The sequence below is a fragment of the Myotis lucifugus genome, unplaced genomic scaffold, assembly GCF_000147115.1.
Source record: "Myotis lucifugus unplaced genomic scaffold, Myoluc2.0 scaffold_5397, whole genome shotgun sequence".
Taxonomy (NCBI): domain Eukaryota; kingdom Metazoa; phylum Chordata; class Mammalia; order Chiroptera; family Vespertilionidae; genus Myotis; species Myotis lucifugus.
In genome coordinates this window covers 1-9,994 of record NW_005876445.1, presented here as the reverse complement: position 1 = coordinate 9,994, position 9,994 = coordinate 1, and the positions used below count along the sequence as shown (strand labels likewise).

The 9,994-nt window shown below is 49.2% G+C and overlaps 1 long non-coding RNA gene across 1 annotated transcript; it reads left to right on the top strand.

The window, feature by feature from the left end:
* The first annotated feature begins 6,427 nt into the window (after positions 1–6,427).
* Positions 6,428–8,654, top strand: LOC102426812. The gene is made up of 4 exons (XR_002827824.1): positions 6,428–6,548; positions 7,402–7,521; positions 7,939–8,059; positions 8,550–8,654. It is a non-coding gene; the product is annotated as an uncharacterized LOC102426812 (long non-coding RNA).
* Positions 8,655–9,994: the final 1,340 nt, after the last annotated feature.

Here is a 9,994-nt window from a genome sequence, read left to right as displayed (position 1 = left end):
CTGGGCCTTCTGGTCAACCTGGCCGTCAGGGTCCCCAGGGCCTCCGGGTCCCCATCCACAGGTAAGAGCTACACTGCTTCACTTGATCTACAGTGTCGCACTCCTGGCCAGCCTCCCGGAGAGAGCACAAGGAGATACCAGCAGAGGCCTGCCTGGTGTTTTGAGCTAGAAACTGCTAAGGAAACTTTAATCTATATAATAAAAGGCTAATATGCAAATCGACCGAATGGCAGAACGACCGGTTGCTATGACGCACACTGACCACCAGGGGGCAGACACTCAACCACAGGGGGAGCGCCGCTCAGCCAGAAGCTAGGCTCACGGCTGGCCAGCACAGGGGCGGTGGTGGGAGCCTCTCCCGCCTCCACGGCAGTCAGGCATCCCCCGAGGGCTCCTGGACTGCAAGAGGGCACAGGCTGGGCTGAAGGACATCCCCCCATCCCACGAGTGCATGAATTTCGTGCGCCAGGCCTCTAGTATATTTATAATTTCTCCACAGTTGGGCTCATTCAACTTTTACACAAGGAAGATAAACATTGTTCTGGCTTTGTTTTTAGCATTTTGGAGAACAAATAGAGGAGAGAAAAAATTACATTGATGATGTCATTTATACATTAAGTGAAAAATAATGCACATATTTCATCAATAACACCTTTTACTAGAAAACCCTTTCATGATTCTAAGCAATTCTCTTAAACCTGGAAGTAAAGATAACATTCTAAAATTTTCCATCTTACACAATGTTAGGAAAGAGTCCTTGTGGATTTGCACGGAATATAGAAAGAAACGATAAAAAGAAATCAAAGTCATTTGCAAGGTCATAGGTACCCTGCTACCTTGTTTTACTTTGTTTAATATGATAAGCTAAGCCCTTGATTTAGTTCGTTCTCATCAGCTCAAAAGCACATTGTATAAGCACAGCATCTCTATTTCCAAGAAGACTGTTTACTCATTGAGCAACATTCTTTGTCCTCAGTTATACAAAAAGAATCAAAACAATTTTTGTTCCAATTTTTTCCTTAAGAAAAATGAAGACAAAATTCCACAGTGCATTCCCTTTCTCTCCCCCCTGTGCTTATGGAAATATATTTGCAACCACATCATGGGATGATCAAGAAATGTCATATTTTGTTAGATCCTTTAAACCAAATTAAAGCTAGTTCTGAAACTCCAATCTGCCAGAATGCCAGGAAAATTCAATCTCAGACTCCACTTCTCCAACTGCCACAAAAGAATTGGGTAAAGATCCTGGGAAATTATGGCAGAAAAACAGCAGGGGGGGGGGGTCCCTCCAGCCTTTTATCTGCCCTGTTTACCTGTGAAATGCCTGTTGTCTGAGGCCACGTGGTCCGTGGGTGCCTGTGACTGCCATCTCATGCCATGCTTAGGCATTAGAACATCTCCAAGGCTGGGAATCCTGGTCCCTGTGGTTCACTTTCCACGGAGTGCTCACAGCCATTCCTTCTGAGACCTTATCTCCTCCAGGATACTGGGGAGGGAATACCTGTTCTCTCCAGGCCTGTGGGGATCCCTCCTCTTCCGATCTCTAGCCCCCTCTCTCCTCACACTTCATACACTACCCCCCTCTTAGGAGCTTTTTTCTTCTGAGAACAGAAAGCAGAAGTTTTCAAATAGTACCAACAAGTTATCTTGTCACATCTACTTCTATTCGTTAAGGGAGCTGGATTTGAGATGCAGCCTAGGCCCTGTGTCCATCCCCATGATCTGTTTCCCTGCGTTGACTAGATGATCCAGATGGAGGTCCTTCCAACTCATCTTTCTTCTGCCTAACATTCCCCTCAAGCCCCATGACTATGAGCTGCCAGGGACTGAGAACACAGCCTGAAGCCTGGGTTTTGCCTTTGGAAGAGACTCTCTTGGACCTTGGGGCATTTAGAGGCCACAAGAGAACATGAAGGGGCGGGGTGGGGGGGGGCGTTGTGCAGATGCATAAGGAGGTCCTTAGCATAGTCAGACCTTAACACTTCGGTGTCGGGTGAATTTCCCGCCAAAATATAAGATGGCGCGTTAAAATGCCTATATCTTTTGAAGTATGGGTTCGATTGAAATGAAATATTTGGTAATACGCAGTTACAATCGGCCCGAGTTTACACGTTTCCTGCACTCCACCGCAAATCTATATGAACCGAGTTTAAGACGGCTCCCGCGGAGTACGCGCAATTCACGCGAGCCGACTTAACTCGTTTCCCGCAACCCATTTGTAAAGGCCAGCCCTCATCTAAATTGAATTCCTTCCCTCCTTGGGCCTGGATTGGGTGAGAAGGGCAGGGTCTGGAGACCAGCAGCAGCTCACTCAGATGCCCACTCTTTTGTCTTGTCAGTCTCTGGTGGATTACAACCTCATCCCTTTAGTAGGCCATTGTAGCCTTGTTTTCTCTCCTTGGTTTCCTAGCTCCTTCTCACTCAGCCGGGGATGCTCATGTCCCCTTCCCCTCCACCTCTCCATCCTCTTCCAGATCCTTCCAGCAGATGCCCTGCTCTCTGCAGAGCTGGAGCATATTTCTGCAGTCTGTCTGGGTCTCTGTGGCCTAAAATGACTTTCCTGTCATCTCATTCCTTCAAAGTCCTCTCTTCAGTAAGGCCTTCCTTGGTCCTTAATGGATGGGTCTCCTTTCCCTGCTGCCCCAGTCACACATTGCCTCCCTGCTATTGCCCCTGGCTCCCCAGTCACACATTGCCTCTCTGCTATTGCCCCTGGCTCCCCAGTCACACATTGCCTCTCTGCTGTTGCCCTCCACTGGTAACTGTTTTTTGCAGATGTGTTTCACCTTTCTTCTAGGTGACAAGTCCTTGAGGCAGGATCTGTGGCTGAGTTGGCTTCACATCCCATGGCACCTGGCAAGTGGTATGGGTGGGGCTGGTCCCCACAGGTGCTCACTGGGCTACATTGGCTCTCAGTCTGTCCCACCTGGGTATTGCAGAGAGGGTGCTGGCCATCTCTTTGGACTGATGTCCCCTCCTGTGCCTTCTTTTAAGTCACTTCTTTTCTGGGAGCTTCCCAGAGTGAGAGGAGAAATAATTCTTAGAGAGAAGAAAATGGGGCAATAATCCTGCTCTTTAGAAAAGTTTTTTGGGAGTGGGAGAGAAGGGAAGGGAGGAGTTTAATGGAGGCTTTCCCTGTGCCTGGGACCAGTTGGATAGTAATCAAGAGTTGAACCAGGCCCCCATAGTGATTCCTCAGACTACCTTTGAGAATCTGATAAAAGTCCCAAACCCACTCTCAGGGGGGAAAAATGTGTCTTCCCCAAGATGCTTCACACGACTTCCCAGAGTCCCAGAACCCTTGCCTCAAATCCATCTGGGGATGTCATCAGGCAGAATTCTCCTGGGCTAGTCCAACCCTCCCTTTACAGATAAGAACTATGAGCCTGAGAGAAAAGTGTCTTCCCCAAGTTCACAGAGCTGACTGGTAGCCACATCTGATCCAGAATGTCCATGACTCCTGGGTCTGAGGCTTTCCCACTCATCCCTGCAGCCTCTGTAGGGCAGAGTGGGAGCTGGGGGAGATGTGAGGACTATTCTGTGGTTCCTCTGCCTTCTCCCAGATTCCGCTCAGACCTGTTCCCACCGCAGCAGCCAGTGGAGATGAGCAGTTCCCTGGGCAAAGGTGGAGAGCAGGTCCTCTGGCTGCAAGGATGCAGGGATGGAGGCCAAGCCAGGCCCCCTGGACCAGCTCCGAGAGGCTGAAGTGGGGAAATTTGGGTTGCTGTGCCCTTCAGTGTAGCCTGGCAGGACACAGGCAGCGAAACAGATGCCCTCTGACAGCTGGGAGGAGTCAGCAGGAAAACTGCAGTGGTGGCAGGAAGCAGGCTCCCTGCCACATCCTGTCATCTAAGGGGAAGGCTCCCTCTGGTTCTGGTGCCCAGTGCTGTGAGATGAGATGGTGCTGCAGGAGGTGGAGACGGTGGGAGCTTTTTATTACCCAAGTTACAGAGCAAAAGAGGCACTGCGAGGTAGGGGAGGGAATGAAGGCAAAATGCCTTTAGGATGTAATTTGCAATAACCTAATTACAAATTTGGCTGAGTCCTTCCTGCACCAGACAGGGTATAAGTGAATCAGTGTGGTACCTGGGAATTGCCATCTATCTCCCTGCAAGCATCAGTGTTCCTGGATGTTTGTCTTTTGAACGGCATAGTGTTGTCAAACATGAATCAAATCTCCGCTTCAGCACGACTTAGCTGGATAATGGAACAAACTCCGGAATCTTTTGAGGCCATGGTTCTGAGGAGTTGTTGGGGCCATTCACATTCCTGGTTACATAGTATTCCCACCTTAGTTTGCCCAGGTGCTTAACTACCAGAATATTCCTGGGCTGGTGAGTCTCTGTTCTCTGGGCTCCGCTCCACAAGATTGGGGCTCCTCCCACAGGATCATGTTCCTATTTCTTGTTAGAACGAACAGCCATTACTTGGTATAAGATGTTGACAAGCCTCCCTTGTCCTCATACCGGCAGCATCTGGGCTGGATAGGCTGAGCCTGCTGGTGAAGGCTCAGGGTGTGGGTGTCTTCCCATCGAGGCCTCCTCCTCCAGCTGTGGCTGCTTCCCTGGGGTCCTGACCAGACCTTTCCCTGGGACCATTTTATTTCTTGTCCTTCTGGGATCTGCAAACTGTCTCCCCCGTTGCTGGCTGCCCTGATGTTTTATAACCTGAAACCAATGACTGGTTGGCATTCAGACTCCCCTCCTATTTTCCCAGGAGGAAGGGTCTTTATTTCATTTTTCAGTCTCTATCTTTTCCTCTCTTCCTGTTGATTGGATGGCTCTTGCTCCAGCACTTTTCTGCCAACTGGAATTGTGACATCTAGATTTTTCTGAAGACCTTTTCTTTCTAGCTAGTCTGCATTCATTCATTTATTCATTCACTCAGTCATCAGACATGTACCATGCCCCTACTGTGTGTCAAGCCCTGGTGAATGGAAATGGGCATCAGCCCTGCCCTTGTGGAACTTACATCCTATGGGGATGGGGGAATCAGATAATCTCACAATATACAGAATCACAAACAGAGATAAATGTCTTGAAGAAAAGCATAGAGAACCATGAGATTGTATCCAAGGTTAACATGAAAGAATATGAGGATTCAAAAAGGCTTCCCTGGAGAAGTGCAGGGAATGGCACGTGAAAGACCGTTTCCTAGACCAGCGGTTCTCCACCATGGTGCACAGTGGAATCATCCTGAGAGTTTTTAAAAGTACGGTTGCCTGGGTCCCGTTCTCAGGAGCCCTGAAGGTCTGGGGTGCGGCCTGGGCATCAGAGCCTTTAGAAATGAAGGTGGGAGCTACTGCCCTAGCAGGTCTCCGACGTTGTAGGGAATAAATTTCCTGATCACATCTTTTCAGGACACTCTTCTCAGTACCAGGGAGAGTACGTGGGCTGAGCATTTTTGAACTTCCATTTTCTTCCAGAAGAAATTTTAAAAATGCTTACTCAGAAGTTCCTTTGTAAAGACCCTATTTATAAAAACAATATAAAATGAATTTTTAAAAAAACAATAAAAGTTTATTAGTGAGCAGTTTATCTGCAAGGAGTCCCCTGTTGATAGTGGTCTAAGAAGACAGGATTGTTTTTTTCATACAAGAAAGTCAAGAGGTGGACAGTGGCCCACTTTGGTTCAGCCTCTAAGTGTCAATACTATCAGGGCTCCAGACCCCATAAGCCCCTGGCTTGTCCCTTATGGTGGCTTCTCTCCTCATCCTTGTTACTTCATGTTAGCAGTATGGCTGCTGCAGCACCAGCCATCTTATCTGTCTTCTAGGCAGGAAGAAGGGGGGAGCTATGACTCTCCCCAGCGATGATTCTCCCTTATTAGGACAGGCTTTCCCAGATGCCCACCCTTCTTCCACCAGACCTTGCATTGACCAACATTGTGGCACATGGTCACCTCCAGGTGCAAGGGAGTCTGGGAAGTAGAAGGCCCATCTGTCTAGTCTCTAGCAGTGGTTCTCAACCTTCCTAATGCCACGACCCTTTAATACAGTTCCTCATGTTGTGGTGACCCCCAATTACATTGTTACAAATTGAACATAATGAAAGCATAGTGATTAATCACAAAAACAATATGTAATTATATATGTGTTTTCCGATGGTCTTAGGCGACCCCTGTGAAAGGGTCGCGACCCACAGGTTGAGAACCGCTGCAAAGTATAAAGAGAGGGAAGGGAGAATAAGGGTGGAGAAGGGTGTTACCACACCAGCATGGTTAAGGAATCCTGTCCCAGAGAACATCACCTCCTCCACATCGTGGATCAAAAGCATCTCTCTGAACCTCTGCCCTGAAATACTGTGGACTTCAGCCTTCTTTCTGTTGTGAAGGTTGCTCACATCAGCCTGGGCTGTTTGGTTTTCTCTTCCTTGGCTCTAGTAACAGTCGTCTGTTGCTCCCTAGGACAACTTATAATGGGACCCAAAGGAGAACGAGGATTTCCAGGGCCTCCAGGAAGATGTCTTTGTGGAACCCCCGTGAATGTGAATAACCCTTCTTATGGGGAATCCGTGTATGGGCCCAGCTCCCCGAGAGTCCCTGCGGTAAGGTTCTTATGGGAGAAATCTGGGGTGTTACCCAGCAGGACCTCTCATCGGGTCCTCGGGGCTTTGTAATAATAAACCTTATTTTTATGTATGTATGTATTTGTTTAGCAAAACTTATACTGGGTACACACTCATAAGAAATTGGAACATAAGGAAAAATCAAAAGAAAACTATTTTGTTGTGAGTCCATTTTGATGTATTTTCTTTGTCTTTTTAAACAAAAAATTACAGAAAATTTCAAAGAAATACAAAAGCAAAACAAGTAGTGTAATAAAAGTCCATGTGCCCTTTACCCAAATTTAGTATTTATCAACTCATGGCCAATCTTGCTTCCTCTTTATGCCAGCCCACTACTGCCCACCCTCCCTTGGTTTATTTTGTAGTAAAGGCTGGACACCAGTTCATCATAAACATCATTTGAACTGATGCATAATCACCCGTCCACCATGCAGTTGTGCTGTGATTTATTTAACCAGTGTCCTATTGTCAGTGTTTACGGGGTATGCCCAAGCTTTTCATGAACGTACATAACACTGTAATGAACACTTTTGTGAATTTTGTTAAGACTCATTTGTAAATGTTGAATTACTTGCTTAGATGACCTCACCTTCCTATTTAAGTCTTGGGCACATTTTAAATGTTTTTAAAAATTTGGATATTTTTACTTCAAATGGAGACATTAGGAACTGGATTGAAAAGCTATGGGAATCAGGAGGAACGCTAGAGGGTAACATGCAAACGCCCTTCCCACTGATAACCAGTCCAAGGACAGCAACGTGTCCTCCTTCAGCCCTACCCTGCCCCCACTGGAAGTGTTTTCTCGAAGCCTCACCAGTGTGTCCTCTGGCAGATTTTCGTGGTCAACAACCAGGAGGAGCTTGAGAGGCTGAACACCAAACATGCCATCGCCTTCCGCAAAGACCAGAGATCCCTGTACTTCAAGGACAGCCTTGGCTGGCTCCCCATCCAGGTACCCAAGGCAGGCGCTGGGGACACCCCCCACCAGGAAAGGCACATACCTTTCAAGGTAGAGAAGGCCAACAGGGAGGCTGGTGCAGAGTTCTGTTTCCATGGAAGGGCTGCACATCCTCCCTCGCTGTCTCTGAGCAGCTCTTCATGGCCCGGCTCCCCAAATAGAACCTTTTCTTCTGAGCCAAGGTTCCCAACAGTCTCACGTCCCTGCACTGCAAGGGCACTGAGTTGATCAGGCCCAGCCTTCCTGCCCCTACAGAACTCTGGGCGACAAAAAAGCAGTGCCTTTCCCACCCAGGAGTGGGGGGCGCTCCTCGGCAGAGCCCCCCTGGGCCCAGAGCTTCTGTCCCCAGTGCCAATGGCCTGCCCTGCCTGGCGCACTGTCCTTGGTAACTTGGTGTGTTTCTTTGGCCAGCTGACCCCCTTCTATCCTGTGGACTACTCTGTAGACCACCGCGGCTCCTGTGGGGACGGGGTCCTGCAGCCCGGGGAGGAGTGTGACGACGGGAACGACGATGTGGGTGACGACTGCATCAGTGAGTGGGGCCCTGCCATCAGGGTGGGGGTCAGGGCCAGCCCTGGACACCTGTGGTGGTTTGGGATCATTTTAGAGCCTGCGGGGATGTACCTGAGCTGTTGTAGGGATGATCTGCCTCTGAGGCCAAATGTTAACTCCTTCATTATCCAGGCAGGTCACTGGGGGTTGGGGTCAAGGCCCTTGCCCCCAGAGAAGCCACCAGGGCCTGCTTTTTTTCTGAATCCTACTTCTTGGCAAAATCCAAATTCCAGTCCATGTTCTTTGTCAAAAGATCAGGGTGGAAAACAAACAAAAAAGAGAGAAGAAACCACAAGCAAGATAAGGGTGATGAAGAGTGAAAGGAAAAAGGGCGAAGCCAAGAATTTAAATCCGGACTCACTTTTACCAGATGGAGCCCTAGTAGCAAAGCCCTTTTTAGTGAGTGGGCCCAGCCCAGGCTGTCCTGCCCCTGCCCCTTCTCAGGGCTGCACTTGCTTGTGTCCTCTCAGGCTGTCACCGGGCATACTGTGGAGATGGCCACCGGCACAAGGGCGTGGAAGACTGTGACGGCTCTGACTTTGGCCACCTGACGTGTGAGACCTATCTCCCTGGGTAGGGATGCCCTCACATGCTGTTCTGGCACCCCCCTCCCCCACCTCTACCCTCCCTCCTCCTTTCTCTCTTTCCTTCACAAATAACTTTGAGTGCATCTTATGTTCCTGGTATTTTCTGGACACTGAGGTATAGTAACAACACAGTACAGGATTCCTGCTCATCCGGGGGAGACAGGCAATAGACCCACAGCCACCGGGTATCCTCTAAGAGCAGCCAAGGCCAGGGTGGAACAGACACAGCCACCAGCTCCATCTGGGCTCCGGTGGCAGCAGTCTCCAAGCTCAGCTGTTACCCCTGCGTGAGCAACTCCATCCCCAGTGGCCGCCATGACCACATTAGTCTCTGGGGCTACGGGCCTGGGAGGGAGCCCAGTGGAGGGCGGAGGTATCAGGGCATCTAAGCATCTGTGTAACAAGCTCCCACCAGGCCTGTGGGTGCAGGTGAGACCACACCAGCATCTAACTTTGCTCACTTGTGGCTCCTTCAAGAAAACCCCAGGAACTTAAATATTGCTTTCAAGGACCCCTTTAATTATTTCTGAGCCTCTTCAATGGGGTTTGTGTTGCTCAGGGTGAGTATTCTAGTGTTGTGACCTCTGTGTTGACATCCCCAGGCCAGCTGAAGGCTCTGGCCCTGTGAGGCACTGACTCTGTGCCCAGAATGTGGCGGCCTGAGCTCCTTTCAAGGTGTGATATGGTGCTACGTTCCCCGGTCCTCATAGAACCAGAGTTGTCTAACTCTCTAGGGAAAACAGGGAGGCTCCTCCCTTAGCTCCAGGGGATACCTGGCCTGTCAACCCTCTTACGTCCCTCAGGAGCCCAGTCTCTTCCAGCCCTGTTCCTCTGAAAGGTGTGGACCAGGCCCTCGCCAGAGCTGGGAAGCCAACACCAGGCCGCTCTCTCCATTGCCCCCTCTCTCCTCTTTTCAAGGGCATCTTTTCGATGCCCACACCCAAACCTGTATCAGCATATCAGATGGGGGGGGGGGGGGGGGGCGGCACCGGGGGGAGGCGGGGCGGAGACTGTAGATCAGTGATGGCGAACCTTTTGAGCTCGGCGTGTCAGCATTTTGAAAAAACCTAAGTTAACTCTGGTGTCCGGTCTCAAATAAAAAGCTTTGAAATTTTTAACCACAGGAAAAAAAAACCTAAAATTATTATATTTTTTTTATATATTCTAATGGCTTTTAACAAAAAAAAAATCATCCAAAAAAAAAAAGTCGCAGGGCACCTCTGACCTCTTTTTTATATGTTTTTCTATCCCTGTGAATACGGTGGACCCCCCAAGGGTTCCTGCTAATCTACCCCTTGAGATGATCGCCCCACTGCACTTAATGACCT